Source organism: Haematobia irritans, chromosome 1 (assembly GCF_050003625.1).
Source record: "Haematobia irritans isolate KBUSLIRL chromosome 1, ASM5000362v1, whole genome shotgun sequence".
NCBI classification, from domain to species: Eukaryota; Metazoa; Arthropoda; class Insecta; order Diptera; family Muscidae; genus Haematobia; species Haematobia irritans.
Window position 1 is genome coordinate 220,971,714 of NC_134397.1, and position 18,940 is coordinate 220,990,653.

Consider the following 18,940-nt stretch of genomic DNA (forward strand, 5'->3'; position numbering starts at 1 on the left):
CCCCATATAGACCGATCTCCCGATTTAACTCCTTGGGCTTCTATAAACCGTAATTTTTACCCTATTTGCCCGAAAAAGTTAATACACTGGTATTTTTGACCCTCAAAAATCTGTAATTCATTTATTTTTACCGGTACATTATGTAAGGCATCGATATAGACCGATTTCACTTCTTGAGGACATATCAGGCACTGATCATAAAAATTGCTTGAAACAGAAAGTAAAATTTCCTGATTTTACTTCTCGTAATCATTTAAATAATGGCGGATCATTTAAATAATACAGATTTAATATTTCAAATCAAGGCTTTATTTCATCAATTACACGATATGTTTATAATTTCTCTAAAACTCAAACAAAATCGTTTCTTATAAATCCAGAATCTGATCTAGTCTTCATAGGTAGAACCTTAACCTTATCTTCGGAAAACGTACTAGTTGAACTTATCTACTTGGGAGAATATCTGTCATCAAATCCCCTGAAATTCTATATATTATCAAGTACCGCTACGGCGAAAAGTTTTCAAAGGAATCTATAATGTTTGATTCATGGTGGTGGGCAGTGTTGCCAGTATTGGGGATTTTTCCCCAAATCGGGGATATTTTTTCGTGGATGGGGACAAAATTTTTGAGTCGGGGACTTGGGGATTTGGTGGGGAATTTCCACAAATTTGGGGATTTTTATGGGAAATTTTCTATATTTGTTCAGTATACGAGTAATTATCACAGTAAGAACTATGGTTTATATGAAATTCTTTACATGCTTAAAAAATTAAAAAAACTTTCCTCCTCTTTATTCCACGGAATTTATTTGGGTGGCCCAAGAGCTTCTTTACAATTTACTCTTTTCGTAAGGACTCATATGCGTACATCACTGATTTTGAACATGTATCCCATATCCCGCACATACAGAGTAGAGTTCATATCGGGACAGCAACGCATTTTGATCGATAAGTCAATTTTATTTCTTGACTATATGTTGACCGAACTCCCATTTTTATTTCTCGAGTGAGGATTTGCATAAGATGACTCGATGATTCTTTATACCAATAATTAACTCTGATAGGGGCTGGTATCGGATGATATTTTGAGCAGCCGTCTCAAACCCACGACCTTGTGTATCCAAGGTCGCCATGCTAACCATTGCACCACGGTGACTTCAAATAGGTTAAAACAGAGTAAGAATTAATAAAACGGTACAAATTATTCATATTTTGTCGAAAAAATCCAAATCCATTCTAAACAAGTAAGGAAAGTCTAAAGTCGGGCGGGGCCGACTATATTATACCCTACACCACTTAGTAGATCTAAATTTTCGATACCATATCACATTCGTCAAACGTGTTGGGGGCTATATATAAAGGTTTGTAACAAATACATACATTTAAATACCACTCGATCTGGACAGAATTTGATAGACTTCTACAAAATCTATAGACTCAAAATTTGTGTCGGCTAATGCACTAGGGTGGAACACAATTTTATTAAAAAATATGGGAAACATTTAAATCTGAAGCAATTTTAAGGAAACTTCGCAAAAGATTTATCGCTCGATATATATGTACTAGTAGTTTAGGAAAATTAGAGTCATTTTTACAACTTTTCGACTAAGCAGTGGCGATTTTACAAGGAAAATGTTGGTACACCCAGAAAAAAGGGGCTCTAATGCCAACTAAACTTTATTTTAGTTCATGAAGATTAGTTGATTTTAGTTAGATTTTGCACAATATGAGCAAATGTTCCTTATTTGAATAATTTTGTGATAACTTTAATGATGTGAACTAAAAATAAGAAAAAAAGTTGTATACAAATATAGTGCACAATTTTACTAAAAAATAAATTAGTTCATATTTTCCTAAAATGGCAGAAGTTTGCTTAAATTGAGTTCATAATTCTCTCAAATGAGTAAATTTTACTAAAATTGTACCTGTCTTGAACTTCGTACAGCGCTAAAGACATTTTAACAATTTTTGAATCCAATTTTTTCCTTCAACATATGAAATTTTCTTACATACCAGAAAAAAATTAATTATTTTTAATAAATTTTCTTCAATTTGACAAAAATTATAAACTTATTTGTAACATGTTGCAATTAGAAAACTATTTTAGTTAAAATTTTCTAAAATAAACCTATATTTTCTTTCATGGTGGGTTCACTTTTTTTGGGTGTATTTTGACCATTTTTGTCGAAATCAGAAAAACCTATACATGGGAGCTATATCTAAATCTGAACCGATTTCAACCAAATTTGGCACGCATAGCAACAATGCTAATTCTACTCCCTGTGCAAAATTTCAACTAAATCGGAGTTAAAAATTGGCCTCTGTGGTCATATGAGTGTAAATCGGGCGAAAGCTATATATGGGAGCTATATCTAAATCTGAACCGATTTCAACCAAATTTGGCACGCATAGCTACAATGCTAATTATACTCCCTGTGCAAAATTTCAACTAAATCGGAGCAAAAAATTGACCTCTGTGGTCATTTAAGTGTAAATCGGGCGAAAGCTATATATGGGAGCTATATCTAAATGTGAACCGATTTCAACCAAATTTGACACGCATAGCTACAATGCTAATTATACTCCCTGTGCGAAATTTCAACTAAATCGGAGCAAAAAATTGGCCTCTGTGGGCAAATGAGTGTAAATCGGGCGAAAGCTATATATGGGAGCTATATCTAAATCTGAACCGATTTGGCTGATATTTTGCAAGTTTATCGAGACTCATAAAATATTCGGATGTACGGAATTTGAGGACGATCGGTTGATATACACGCCAATTATGACCAGATCGGTGAAAAATATATATGGCAGATATACACGCAAAGAAAAAAAAACGTTTGGAAAACGTGAACCGAAAACGTTTTTCTTTTGTTAGAGTTTTTTGAATTGCTTCGAAAATTTTAAACTTTTATCACCAAAAAAATTCGTTTGTTATAAAATTTTTATTTTTTCAATAAAAAAAAGTTATTTTTGAAACAACAACACAGTCCATTTCGTTTATATCAAACACTGTTCTTTTCTGACTTTAGGTCTTTAATAGGACACATTTTACAGTTCAAAATTTAATATAGTACAATGTAATGTTGAACATTTTTTCGGAATCTTCCGAATATATCTGGAATATATGTAAAAAAAAAAAACAAAAGCAAAAAAAAAACTTTGGTCGAAGCAGGGATCGAACCCACGACCCTTGGCATGAGAATCGGACGTAGCTACCACTGCTCCACGGTGCCAAACTAAATGTTTGTTTCTGTTAAATAAACTTTGTTTATTCGGTTCGTGGGCGCCGCAAGCTATGCTATATAAATATAACTTATATGGATATTTATCTATTGATGACCATAACTGGTACATAGCTCAGTGGTTAGTGTGTTGGCTTACAAAGTGCATGGTCCGCGGTTCGATTCTCCGTCCAGGCGAAAGGTAAAAAAAATTTAAAAATTTATAAAATCGTATAATTTCTTCTACATTGTTGGTATTACAGGAAAAGGTGTTAAGAACTAAAAATCCTCGTGGATGTGAGAAAGATGTGAGGGACAATGCAATTAGCAAGAAAAAAATGTTTTTTTTTTGAGCTAGTCTTTATGAAATTGTTTTTACATCCTGGAAAAGAATAAACGTTTATCACAAAAAGTATATACTTTTCTTCCAAATACACTTCCTTACAGCGAAAAGCAAATGAGAAACGAACTTTGTTTGTCTAAAATTTCGTTTGGGAGGAAAGAATTATTTTTTTGCGTGTATCTAAATCTGAACCGATTTTTTCCAAAATCAATAGGGATCGTCTTTGAGCCGAAACAGGACCCTATACCAAATTTTAGGACAATCGGACTAAAACTGCGAGCTGTACTTTGCACACAAAAATACATCAACAGACAGACAGACAGACGGACAGACAGACAGACAGACAGACAGACAGACGGACATCGCTAAATCGACTCAGAATTTAATTCTAAGACGATCGGTATACTAAACGATGGGTCTCAGACTTTTCCTTCTTGGCGTTACATACAAATGCACAAACTTATTATACCCTGTACCACAGTAGTGGTGAAGGGTATAAAAATTGTGAATTTTTGAAATTATTTGAAATCAAACGTTTCAGACAAGCGTTAGGATGCATTAAAAAATCATAAAAAAAATACTTTTTTTTTTTTTTGTATCACAAAATTGTTTAATTTCATATCAAAAACACTGAATTCGGATCACACTTTAAGAAGTGATGAAAATTCCGTGCAACGGCTGTTCAAATAGTGGACATCCGTCCTATGGCAAACCCATGTTAAATTCATCGCTTCTGCGCCAATTTCGAACCACTTCCGGATCCTAAGATAACATTTTCACTACTTTTTTTGAGCACGTTTTTATTTTGCTGGGACCCTTCACCACTACTACAGGGTATAATAAGTTTGTGCATTTTAATGTAAAGCCAAGAAGGAGCAATCTGAGACCCATCGTTTAGTACACCGATCGTATTACATTCAGATTCGGTTTAGCTATATCCGTCCGTCTGTTCATGTATTTTTGTGTGCAAAGTACGGTTCGCAGTCACAATTGGCGTGTTTATCATCAATCTTCTTAAAACTTCGTATATCCGAATGTCTTTTGATTTTCCGAAAACTTGCAAAATATCAGCCAAATCGGTTCAGATTCAGATTTGAGTGCCAAATTTAGTTCAATTCGGTGAAGATTTGGATACAGCTCCCATATACCCCCGGAAAAAAATTATATGTGCAAGGTGTACATTTATGTTCTAGTCTTATAAAGAAGTTTAATTGAAAAGATTTTTTTCTTATTTTATTTACACTTTTGTACGTTACTAAAATACATAAACTAAATCTTTACTTAACGTTTGCTTTGACAGAAAATACATAATTTTTTAGTCATAGAAAATATTTATATATATGTATATATTTTAGCTATATGTCAAAATAAAATTAAAATAGTTTGATTAACTAATTCGAGTATTGTATTGCCCTTGTTTATTAGAACTTGCTGTAATCGGTGAGGCATAGAACATACCAAGTTTTTCCGAGTTGGCATATCTATTTTTTCCCATTCTGCCGTAATTGCAGACTTCAGTTGTTTGGGTATTTTATATTGCATGGATTTCGCAAATACCTTAGCGGATAATATGGCCCAGAGATCTTCTATAGGATTTAGATCGGGGCTTATCACTGGCCAGTCCAGTAAAGGTATATCACGAGACTTAAAAAAGTTTTTTGTGAGTCGTGCAACATGGATGGGAGCATTATCTTGTTGGAATGTCCAAACTTCACCATATAACTCATCTGCAAAATCTATTAAATTGTTCTCCAATAAATCGACATATATCTGCGTTCATCTTAGTGGGGACAAAACAAATTTTAAATTTTCCTCATGCTCCAAAAGCCACCCATATCATAAGAGATCCATCCCCCGTGGGTGCATTTATAGCAAGCTTGACGAGGGTACCGAGAATCTCGCCAATATTTGTGATGGCCATCAGGACCATCCAACTTGAATTTCTTTTCGTCGATAAATAAATAAATAACCGATTCGAGCTTTTCGTCCCAAAACTTGTATTTTTCAGCAAAAGAAATGCGAGCATTTTTATGGCGTTGTGTTAACCGCAGTTTAGGAATTTTAGTTTCGTATTTTAGTCCTATATCGTGCCTGATAATTTGCTGAATTGGTTGTCTAGTCACATTCAGACCCAATTCTACTTTTATTTCACTGCAGCTCATATTTTCATTGACAGCAAGTTGGCGAATATGTCGCTTTGTCCTTGGTCAACGGTCGGAATGCGCTCACTGCGTTTAGCATAGCCATAGTTTGTGGGATTTTTTAAAAAAAATTCTAATCGTATTGCGGTGTCGATTTGTCGCCGATGCAATTCCTCCAATTTTTTTGCCAGCTAGGTCCATTCCGATAATTTTTCCGCGTTCTGAATACATAAAAAGATCGAATCGGATTGGTGTCTAGCGACAAAATCGCTAATGATAATTATAGCATAGAGGGTGATTAACATCGTGCGGGAAAAATTATACACAAACAAGTAAGGAAAGTCTAAAGCCATATCACATCCGTCAAATGTGTTGGGGGCAATATATAAAGGTTTGTCCAAATACATACATTTAAATATCACTCGATCTGGACAGAATTTGATTGACTTCTACAAAATCTATAGACTCAAAATTTAAGTCAGCTAATGCACTAGAATGGAACACAATGTTAGTAAAAAAATATGGGAAACATTTAAATCTGAAGCAATTTTAAGGAAACTTCGCAAAAGTTTATTTATGATCTATCGCTCGATATATATGTATTAGAAATTAAGGAAAATAAGAGCCATTTTTACAACTTTTCGACTAAGCAGTTGCGATTTTACAAGGAAAATGTTGGTATTTTGACCATTTTTGTCGAAATCAGAAAAACATATATATATGGAAGCTATATCTAAATCTGAACCGATTTCAAACAAATTTGGCGCGCATAGCTACAATGCTAATTATACTCCCTGTGCAAAATTTCAACTAAATCGGAGTTAAAAATTGGCCTCTGTGGTCAAATGAGTGTATATCGGGCAAAAGCTATATATGGGAGCTATATCTAAATCTGAACCGATTTGGCTGATATTTTGCAAGATTTTCGAGATTCATAAAATATTTGGATGTACGGTATTTCAAGAAAATCGGTTGATAAACACGCTAATTATGACCACAACGGGGATAAATATATATGACAGCTATATCTAAATCTGAACCGATTTTTTCCAAAACCAATAGCGTTTGTCTCTATCCCAAGAAACGGCCCTATGCCAAATTTGAGGACGATCGGACTTAAATTGCGAGCTGTACTTTGTGCACAAAATTACATATACAGACAGACGGACAGACGGACAGACAGACAGACGGACATCGCTAAATCGACTCAGAATTTAATTCTAAGCCGATCGGTATACTAAAAGATGGGTCTATGACCACTATTTCTTGGCGTTACATACAAATGCGCAAACTTATTATACCCTGTACCACAGTAGTGGTGAAGGGTATAATGAAGCATAAAGATTTACTAAATTCCTACTTCTTACAAAGTGGTTAATTATTTCTGTAAATTTGTAAATTTTACTGCAAATGCGCCCAACTTCAACTTCGTATGGCACTAAGGACATTCTTGCAATTTTGAACTACAATTTTTTCCTTCAAACTAAAAAAATTTCTTCAAAAAATAAAAAAAATAATTATAAATTTTCTTGAATTTGTCGAAAAACATTTACTTATTTTTGTGATATCGTCGTGATGTCAGCGCTTTTAATACTGTTCCGTTAAAATTTTCTAAAGTAATATAAATTTTCTAAAACTAATCAAAAATTTTCTTACTGGTGGGTTCACTGTTTTTTTTATACCCACCACCATAGAATGGTGACGGGGGTATAATAAGTTTGTCATTCCGTTTGTAACACATCGAAATATCGATTTCCGACTATATAAAGTATATATATTCTTGATCAGGGAGAAATTCTAAGACGATATAACGATGTCCGTCTGTCCGTCTGTCTGTCTGTCTGTCTGTCTGTTGTAATCACGCTACAGTCTTCAATAATGAATCAATTGTGCTGAAATTTTGCACAAACTCGTCTTTTGTCTGCAGGCAGGTCAAGTTCGAAGATGGGCCATATCGGTCCAGGTTTTGATATAGTCCCCATATAAACCGACCTCCCGATTTGGGATCTTGGGCTTATAGAAATCGTAGTTTTTATCCAATTTGCCTGAAATTTGAAATCTAGAGGTATTGTAGGACCGCAAACACATGTGCCAAAAATTGTGAGTATCGGTCCATGTTTTGGTATGGTCCCCATATAAAACGACCTACCGATTTGGGGTCTTGGGCTTATAGAAACCGTAGTTTTTATCCAATTTGCCTGAAATTGGATATCCAGCGGTTTTCTAGGACCATACAGAGGTGTGCCGAAAATGGTGCGTATCGGTTCATGTTTTTTAAATATAGCTCCCATATATACTGATCTCCCCATTTTACTTCTTGGGCTTCTAGAATTCTTAGTTTTTATCCAATTTGTCTGAAATTGGAAATTTAGAGGTATTTTAGGACTATAAAGAGGTGTGCCGAAAATGGTGAGTATCGGTCCATATTTTCGTATAGCTCCCATATAGACCGATTTCCCGATTTTACTTCTTGAGCTTCTAGAATCCGAAGTTTTTATCCTATTTGCCTGAAATTGGAAATCTAGAGGTATTTTCGGGTCATAAAGAGGTGTGCCGAAAACGGTGAGTATGGGTCCATATTTTAGTATAGCCCCCATAAGAACGATCTCCCGATTTAACTCCTTGGGTTTCTAGAAACCGTAGTTTTCATCTGATTTGCCTGAATTTCTAAATATTCTGGTATTTTAGGCTCACCAAAATATGTATCGGATTAAGTTTTTATCGGCCCATTTGGTAATGCCTCCCACCGACTTCACTTCTTGAGGGTTTAGAAGGTGGACTGATCATGAAAATTGCTTGAAACTCAATGTAAAATTTCCAGATTTTACTTCTACAGTTTTAAGATATCAAATCAAGTCGTTATTTTATAATTTTCTTGCACACTTAAAAGAGATGTTAATGATACCTCTAAAACTCAAACAAAAATGGTTCTTATAAATCCAGAATCTGATATAGTCCTCATAGGTGAAATCTTTAAATTTATCTTCGGGAATTGTCCTCATGTCCTCAAGCCCTCCTGAAATTTCAAAGGAAACCCTAATATTTGGTTCATGGTGGTGGGTATTTAAGATTCGGCCCGGCCGAACTTACTGCTGTATATACTTGTTTTTTTTTCAGTATGAGACATTAAAAACTACCAATGTGTAGATCACTATAAGACTACGCTTCCTCGTGCGGCGTGTGATGACTTTGACGGCCGTTTGCGGGTAATTACTCGTGCCAATGGTACCCAGTTCGAACAAATAAAAACTACACTGAAAAAACAGTGAACCCACCAGGAAGAAAAATTTCGGTTAATTTTATAAAATTTTGAATATTTTTAGAAAATTTTAACTAAACAGTATAACAAACGCTGGCATCACGCCGATGTCATAAAAATAAGTACATATTTTTCGACAAATTCAAGAAAATTTATTAGACATAATGAAGTTTTTTCACTTGTTAAAGAAAATTTTGTAGTTTGAAGGAAAAAATTGGAGTTCAAAATTGCAAGAATGTCTTTAGTGACATACGAAGTTCATGATGAACACATTTGTAGTAAAATTTACAAATTTAAAGAAATATTGAACTACTTTGTGGAAGACACGAATTTAGTTAATCTTTATCCTTCATTTGTGTACATTTTTTTCCTCGGGTTTAGTTAATTTAACTAACATACACAAAAACTTATTAGAGTAGAGGAAACTTTCTCCTAACATAATAACTCCATGAACTAAACGAATGTTAAATTGGCTTTAGTGAAATAGAGAGTTCACTTTTTTTTGAGTGTAGGTTCAAAATTTTATGTTATTTCCGAAATTTTTTATCGACAAAAAATATAGCACTTTACTTTGTTGCATTACATATCATCCACCCTGTGACGATTCTCTCAGAATTGCTCAAGAAATATTTGCACCAATGCAATGTCAACTATTTCGTTAAAAACCAATTAGTCAATTTTGCCAGTTTGAAAATTACAAAACCTCCCCTTTTCGACTATTGCCTATCTCCAGTTGTATGATGCACATAAACAACCCCCCGCCAGCATTGACTTCATGAAATGACGTGATCAAATTGTTTTACAGTACAAAAATTCTAAGTTTGCGCCAGCTCATTAAATGCTTTATTGGAGCTAATCTTATCAATAGTTCAAAGCGCATTAATAAAATGTATTAATAAATATATAGAAATTTTTTACATCAAAAGATGAATTATGAATGATTTTTTTTTTTTTTAATTTCAAGATTAATTTATTCATTACAATTATTTACACCGGAAGCATTTTAATATCACTTAATGAAAATGTCATTCCATTTGTAAAACATCGAAATATCGATTTCCGACTATATAAAGTACATACATATCGGGGGAAAAAATTGTGAAATTCAATATAAGGAATTATATAGTTGATAGCGATATGTGTGATTGATATTTTCCTCATTACAAAGAATACATTGTTGTCGGACAGGACTAAGAAAAGAGGATTGAAATGGAATAATCATTTCACTGTAAATTACTTAATGTTTAATTTACTTAATTATATGTTGTGTGGTTGTTAATATTATTGTTTAAGTATGATGTGTTAGTTGAATGTTTTTGTGTCCAGCACTTTTATTCAAAGACAATAAACTTAAGGAAGATAGGAAATTAGCCACTGAGGAGATCAAACCATTTACGGTGTTAGTTTCATACTTTTCGTTTATCGAACCAAACGCGTATACGAAAAGTATTGACATAGCATTAAAATGCAAATAAAAATAAATTAAGTGAAGGAAATAAATTTCCATAAACGGAAAAATATAATTTTTTTGTTGTTGCCTAAAATTTAACATTGTTTCATTAAGAAAATTAAGTTTTTCATTTAAAAACCAAGTAAGGAATGTCTAAAGTTGGGCGGGGCCGACTATATTATACCCTGCACCACTTTGTAGATCTAAATTTTCGATACCATATCACATCCGTCAAATGTGTTGGGTGCTATAAATATATAAAGGTTTGTCCCAAATACATACATTTAAATATCACTCGATTTGGACAGAATTTGATAGACTTCTACAAAATCTATAGGCTCAAAATTTAAGTCGGCTACTGCACTAGGGTGGAACACAATGTTAGTAAAAAAAAATATGGGAAACATTTAAATCTGAAGCAATTTTAAGGAAACTTCGCAAAAGTTTATTTATGATTTATCGCTCGATATATGACCATTTTTGTCGAAATCAGAAAAACATATATATGGGAGCTATATCTAAATCTGAACCGATTTCAACCAAATTTGGCACGCATAGCTACAATGCTAATTCTACTCCCTGTGCAAAATTTCAACACAATCAGGGTAAAACTCTGGCTTCTGGGACCGTATTAGTCCATATCGGGCGAAAGCTATATATGGGAGCTATATCTAAATCTGAACCGATTTCAATAAAATTTAACACACTTGACTATAGTACTAATTGTTCTTCTTGTGCAAAATTTTAAGCAAATTAGGGTAAAACTCTGGCCTCTGGGGCCATATAAGTCCATATCGGGCGAAAGCTATATATGGGAGCTATATCTAAATCTGAACCGATTTCAATAAAATTTAACACACTTGACTATAGTACTAATTGTTCTTCTTGTAAAACTCTGGCTTCTGGGGCCATATAAGTCCATATCGCGCGAAATATATATATATATATATATATATATATATATATATATATATATATATATATATATATATATATATATATATATATATATATATAAATATATATATATATATATATATATATATATATATATATATATATATATATATATATATATATATATATATATATATATATATATATATATATATATATATATATATATATATATATATATATATATATATATATATATATATATATATATATGGGAGCTATATCTATATCTGAACCGATTTCTTCCAAAATCAATAGGGCTCTATTCTGAGTCAAAACACATACTTGTGCCAAATTTGAAGTCGATTGGACTAAAACTCGACTTTGATTACAAAAATGTGTTCACGAACGGACAGACGGACGGACAGACGGAGCCCACCCTGAGCATTTTTGCCAAAGACACCATGTGTCTATCTCGTCTCCTTCTGGGTGTTGCAAACATATGCACTAACTTATAATACCCTGTTCCACAGTATGGCGCAGTGTATAATACAAACGAACAAGTATATACGGCTGTGAGTTCGGCCAGGCCGAATCTTATGTACCCTCCACCATGGATTGCGTAGAAACTGTCATCCTCAATCGAATTACTTGCGTTGTGGTAATCAGAGATGGTCTGTATCAAACTTTTTTAGGTTTGCGACTGTCGCAAAGTTGTAAACGTCGTAAACGTCGTAAACGTCACATACGCGTCGTAAATGTAGAAAAAGTAACAAAAGTCGCAAACTGAAAATACTTTAGTCGCGTCAGCTAGGCAGCGAATTCGATGATATCCAAGACGATGTTATGTGCGAAGAAGTTTCAATTCTTAGGAATGTTCACAATTTTCGGTTTTAGTCCCCTCATTTTCCCTATTGCCTTTTCCACGAGTACAGGGAAACCGTGGATTTTCTCGTCCTTTCTTAGCTCTAAGTTCAGTCTCCTGTCCAATATAACCCCAAGGTATTTTGCACACTCACCAACGGGAATTTCGATACCACCTAAGAAAATAGGCTTGACCACGGGAAAACTTTCACAAATTTCTGCAGAAACTCACAGCGAAACTAAATTAAAAAATGTTCAGGATTTCTTCTATTCAAAATTTGGTTTTCTACAGTAGGTTCACGACTTTTGCGACATACGTATTATACCGTCGCAAATGTATGTCGCAAAAGTCACCGTTTTTGACAGGCCAACCCTGGTGGTAATACTTACCGATGGCAAGGTATCTTAAAACTTCTTCACATCGTTTTCTAAATTGTGAGTTACGTATATATTAGACAAAAAATTTATGTATAGGTAAGTCTACAAATAATTACGAATCGATATGGACGTTTGCACGGTACGTGGAGAGCCAGAATTGAAATATGGGGGTCGCTTATATTGGGGCTACAAATATGAACTTGATGTGGACCAATTTTTGTGTAATTGGGGATCGATTTATTTGAGGGCTATATATAACTATAGACCGATATGGATCTAGTTAGGCATGGTTGTTAGCGGCCATATACTAGCACAATGTACCAAATTTCAAATGACTCGGATGAAAATTGCTCCTCCAAGAGGCTCCAAAACCAAATCTCGGGATCGGTTTATATGGGGGCTATATATGATTATGAACTGATATGGACCACTTTTGGCATGGTTGTTAAATATCATATACTAACACCATGTACCAAATTTCAACCAGATCGCATGAATTTTGCTTCTCCAAGAGGCTATATATAATTATGGACTGATATGAACCAATTCCTGTATGGTTTGTTCGATACCATATACTAACATCACTTACCAAATTTCACCCGAATCGGATGAATTTTGTTCTCCCAAGGCTCCGGAGGTCAAATCTGGGGATCGGTTTATATGGGGGCTATACATAATTATAGACCGATTTCAACCAATTTTTGCATGGGTGTTTGAAGCCATATATTAATACCACGTACCAAATTTCAACTGAATCAGATGAATTTTGGTCTTCCAAGAGGCTCCGGAGGTCAAATCTGGGGATCGGTTTATATGGGCGCTATATATAATTATAGACCGATGTGGACCAATTTTTGCACGGTTGTTAGAGACCATATACTAAAACTATGTACCAAATTTCAGCCGCATCGGATGAAATTAGCTTCTCTTAGAGGCTCCGCAAGCCAAATCTGGAGATCGGTTTATATGGGGGCTATATATAATTATTGACCGATGTGGACCAATTTCTGCACGGTTGTTGAAGATCATATACTAATACTATGTACCAAATTTCAGCCGGATCGGATGAAATTTGCTTCTCTTAGAGGCTCCGGAGGTCAAATCTGGGGATCGGTTTATATGGGGGCTATATATAATTATAGACCGATGTGGACCAATTTTTGCACGGTTGTTAGAGACCATATACTTACACTATGTACCAAATTTCAGCCGGATCGGATGAAATTTGCTTCTCTTAGAGGCTCCGCAAGCCAAATCTGGGGATCGGTTTATATGGGGGCTATATATAATTATGGACCGATGTGGACCAATTTTTTCACGGTTGTTAGAGACCATATACTAACACCATGTACCAAATTTCAGCCGGATCGGATGAAATTTGCTTCTCTTAGATGCTCCGTAAGCCAAATCTGGGGATCGGTTTATATGGGGGCTATATATAATTATTTGCCGATGTAGACCAATTTTTGCACGGTTGTTAGAGATCATATACTAACACTATGAACCAAATTTCAACCGGATCGGATGAAATTTGCTTCTCTTGGAGGCTCCGGAAGCCAAATCTGGGGATCGGTTTATATGGGGGCTATACGTAAAAGTGGACCGATGTGGCCCATTTGCAATATTTGGTGGAACAATTCTGGCAACGCTGCTTACCTGTGTAGACCAAAAGTGATTCATTTTATTAATACCAGTAATTAAAATCATATCTTGAGACCCGGGTTCGAATCCTGCTGAGACTCTATTTGTATTTTTTTTTTTTTGGTTTTTTTATTCGTATTAACTATTAAATAATTAATTTTTTGTTGAAAATTTGTAAATGATTTTGAATTGTTTTCATCGTCCATTCACATATTTCGTTATGAACTTTGTTGTTTTTTCCAGTTTTTGCATACAGCTGTCAAGTAGTCTCTCCATTAATATATCCGCGATAATTGGTGAGACTGGTGATCCCATCGGCCAACCTTTTTTCTGTTTATATATCTTGTCGTCAAATTTAAAATACCGATTGTCTATTATACAAAATTTCAATATCTTTATGACATGACATGACATTAACACAAATGAGAACTATATCCTAATTTTAATTTTATTGGTCCTAGATTTAAAGCCAGATAGGTCGCTAAAAAAATTCTTTATTTTAAAGAAGCCGTATCTTTGGCTGGGAATCAATACCAAAATCTTTAAGGGAAGGTCAAAATCTTTGGATCCAAGTGAACTTTTTTTGAGTGTAGTCAAGATGCAAAAAGGCAAAAAATTTAAAGATAATTTTATCATTTTAAAGAATTTTTTTTCTGAATCATTAAAGTCAAGTTGATCTTAGTCCAAAAACATTTTCTTATGCGTAATTCATCGCAGAATTTTGTGTAAAATGTGTATATTTTGGCCATATTTGCCGAAAACGGAAGAACACATACATGAAGGCTTTATTTAAATCTGAACCTAATTAAATCTATTCTCTGTATAACATATCAATTGTAGTGAAAATGGGTATAAACTATGAAATAAAAAATATTAACCGTTTTAAACCAAATTTGGCAAATATTGCTAAAATGTTAATTCTACTTTCAGCACAAAATTTCAAAAGATATATATGGGAGCTATAAGTAAATCTGAACCAAAATTGGCACGCGTAAAAATACTAAGAATTGCACTCCTTGTGCAAAATTTTATTATGAAACTCTTGCCTCTGGGACCATATCAATGCAGATCGGGCGAAATATATATATGAGCGCTATATCTAAATCTAAACCGATTTGACTGATATTTTGCAGGATTTACGAGACTCACAAAATATTTGAAGGTCAGGTGATAAATACGTCATTTACGGCAAGATCAGTTATAAATATATATGACAGCTATATATGATTTTGAACCAATTTCTTAAAAAATCAATAGGGATCGCTGTTGAGCCGATGAAAACACCATATGCCATACGACGATCGTATATAAACTGCTACCTGAATTTTGCGCACAAAAACACACAGTATTTAATGCTAAGACGATGGGTCTAAAACATGGGTCTCTGACTGCTCCTACTGGGTGTTACATACAAATGCACAAACGACCTGTACACTAAAAAAAGTTTACTTGGACTCAAAGATTTTGACCTTCCCTTAAGGATTTTGGTATTGATTCCGAGCCAAGGTTAGGTTAGGTTAGGTGGCAGCCCGATGTATCAGGCTCACTTAGACTATTCAGTCCATTGTGATACCACATGGTGAACTTCTCTCTTATCACTGAGTGCTGCCCGATTCCATGTTAAGCTCAATGACAAGGGACCTCCTTTTTATAGCCGAGTCCGAACGGCATTCCACATTGCAGTGAAACCACTTAGAGAAGCTTTGAAACCCTCAGAAATGTCACCAGCATTACTGAGGTGGGATAATCCACCGCTGAAAAACTTTGTTGGTGTTCGGTCGAAGCAGGAATCGAACCCACGACCTTGTGGGTGTTCGGTCGAAGCAGGAATCGAACCCACGACCTTGGCGGGCATGCTAACCATTGCACCACGGCGGCTCCGAGCCAAAGATGCGGCTTCTTTAAAATATAGTCATTTTTAGCGACCTATGATGCTTTAAATCTAGGATCCATAAAATTAAAATTAAGATAGAGATTCCATTTATCAAATTTTCATTCTCTTTTCGCGATATATTCATAAAGCTATTCACGTACAAAATGTTTCCTTAATTCCAAGAAACTTTAAACCAAAGATGCTACATCCTCAAAATAAGCATTAGCCTATATTTGAAACGCTTTTATCTTAAATTCAAAAATGTGCTTCATTACTTTAAGGGAAATTGGCCTTATTTCAAAGATATACGACTTTAACTGAGGGACGCAAATTTTCAAAATTTGTGTCCTAAATTCAATCACAAAATTTTTTTAAAGCAAAGATTATAAACTTTATCTTAATTGAAATTCCATTATTTTAAAGAAATCTGTCCTTAGTAATTTGTAAATTGCTCATCCTAAAATTTAGGTTGTGTAATCTTTAATATTACGTAAATAGTTTTTCAGTGTACCACAGTAGTGATGAAGGGTGTAAAAATTGGTTATTCGAAATATAGTTATATTTAGCTATTAGTTTTTCTTACTGATTTTCTTTCATATTTTCCTGTTAGAATAATAATCCCAGCAAAAACAGAGTTCTAAAAACATAGTTTGGATCCCCAACTTGTGCTCTGGAAGTAGTGCAAACTTGGATAATCTCCAATGAATTTTACATGAGTTTGTCATAGAACGGAAGTACTTCCCCTTTGGATCATTTGCATTGCTTTAAAAGATGTGCCTTGCAAGTTCATTTGAATGAAGAAATTAAAAAAAAATCTCAATTGTACTTTTTATTTTTATCAACACTTTTTATTACTCTTTTAAGTTCTATTATTTAATTTTTACGATTTCAAAAACTTTCGGTTCCGCCGGGGTTGAACCTGAGTTTGTTGGCACCATAACAGAACGCTTTAGCACACTCAGCCACAAACGCCATTGAACACAAAACGTCATAAGGTGAATTCAAATGTTTGTGATATAATTGTAATATGACACCAAGGCATTATGTTACAACTACTTCTGGAAATGTTATATATTAGTATGAATGATTTGTTTATTATACCCTGCGCCACACTGTGGAACAGGGTATTATAAGTTAGTGCATATGTTTGTAACACCCAGAAGGAGACAAAGATAGATACATGGTGTCTTTGGCTATAATGCCCAGGGTGGGTCCCTGAGTCGATATAACCATGTCCGTCTGTCCGTCTGTCCGTCCATCCGTCCGTCCGTCCGTCTGTGAACACATTTTTGTGATCAAAGTCTAGGTCGCAATTTAAGTCCAATCGCCTTCAAATTTGACTCATGTTCCTACTTTGGGTCAGAATAGAACCCTATTGATTTTGGAAGAAATCGGTTCAGATTTAGATATAGCTCCCATATATATCTTTCGCCCGATATGCACTAATATGAACCCAGCAGCCAGAGTTTTATACCGATTTGCTTGAAATTTTGTACAAACATAACACTTAGTCGTATAGTCAAGTGCGCACAATTTGATTGAAATCGGTTCAGATTTAGATATAGCTCCCATATATATCTTTCGCCCGATATGGACTTATATGGCCCCAGAAGCCAGATTTTTGGCCGCATTTGGTTGAAAATTTGCACTAGGAGTACAATTAGTAGTATAGTCAAGTGTGCAAAATTTGATTGAAATCGGTTCAGATTTAGATATAGCTCCCATATACATCTTTCGTTCGATATGGACTAATATGGTCCTAAAAGTCAGAGTTTTGGCCCAATTTGGTTGCACAAGGAGTAGATTTAGCATTGTAGCTATGCGTGCCAAATTTGGTTGAAATCGATTCAGATTTAGATATAGCTCCCATATATATCTTTCGCCCGATATGCACTTATATGGACCCAGAAGCCAGAGTTTTATCCCGATTAGCTTAAAATTTTGCACAAGGAGTACAATTGGTAGTATAGTCGTGTGTGCCAAATTTGATTGAAATCGGTTCATATTTAGATATAGCTTCCATATATATTTTTCGCCCGATATGGACTTATATGTCCCCAGAAGTCAGAGTTTTGGCCCAATTTGGTTGAAATTTTGCACTAGGAGTACAATTAGTAATATTGTCATGTGTACCAAATTTGATTGAAATCGGTTCAAATTTAGATATAGCTCCCATATATATGTTTTTCTGATTTCGACAAAAATGGTCAAAATACCAACATTTTCCTTGTTAAATCGCCACTGCTTAGTCGAAAAGTTGTAAAAAGGACTCTAATTTTCCTAAACTTCTAAAATATATATAGAGCGATAAATCATAAATAAATTTTTGCGAAGTTTCCTTAAAATTGCTTCAGATTTAAACGTTTCCCATATTTTGTATACCCTGCGCCACACTGTGGAACAGGATATTATTTTTACTAAAATTGTGTTCCACCCTAGGTCATTAGCCAACTTAAAGTTTGAGTGTATAGATTTTTTAATAGTCTATCAAATTCTGTCCAAATCGAGTGATATTTAAATGTATATATTTGGGAAAAACCTTTATATATAGCACCCAACACATTTGACGGATGTGATATGGTATCGGCAATTTAGATCTACACCGAAAGAATTTTCTTCGTAAAAAGAACGAAAAATTTCGTTAAAAGTACGAAATTTGTCATTGTTTTACAACCAAAGAAACTTTTCATTAAAAGTACGAATTATTTCGTACTTTTTACGAAGAAAAGTTCTTCCAAAATTTTCGTAGTTTGTAAGAAAAAAAATCGTACTTTTTATGAAGAATCTTCGTACTTTTTATGAAAAATCTTCGTACTTTTTATGAAACAATTTCGTTCTTTTTATGAAAATGTTTCGTACTTTTTATGAA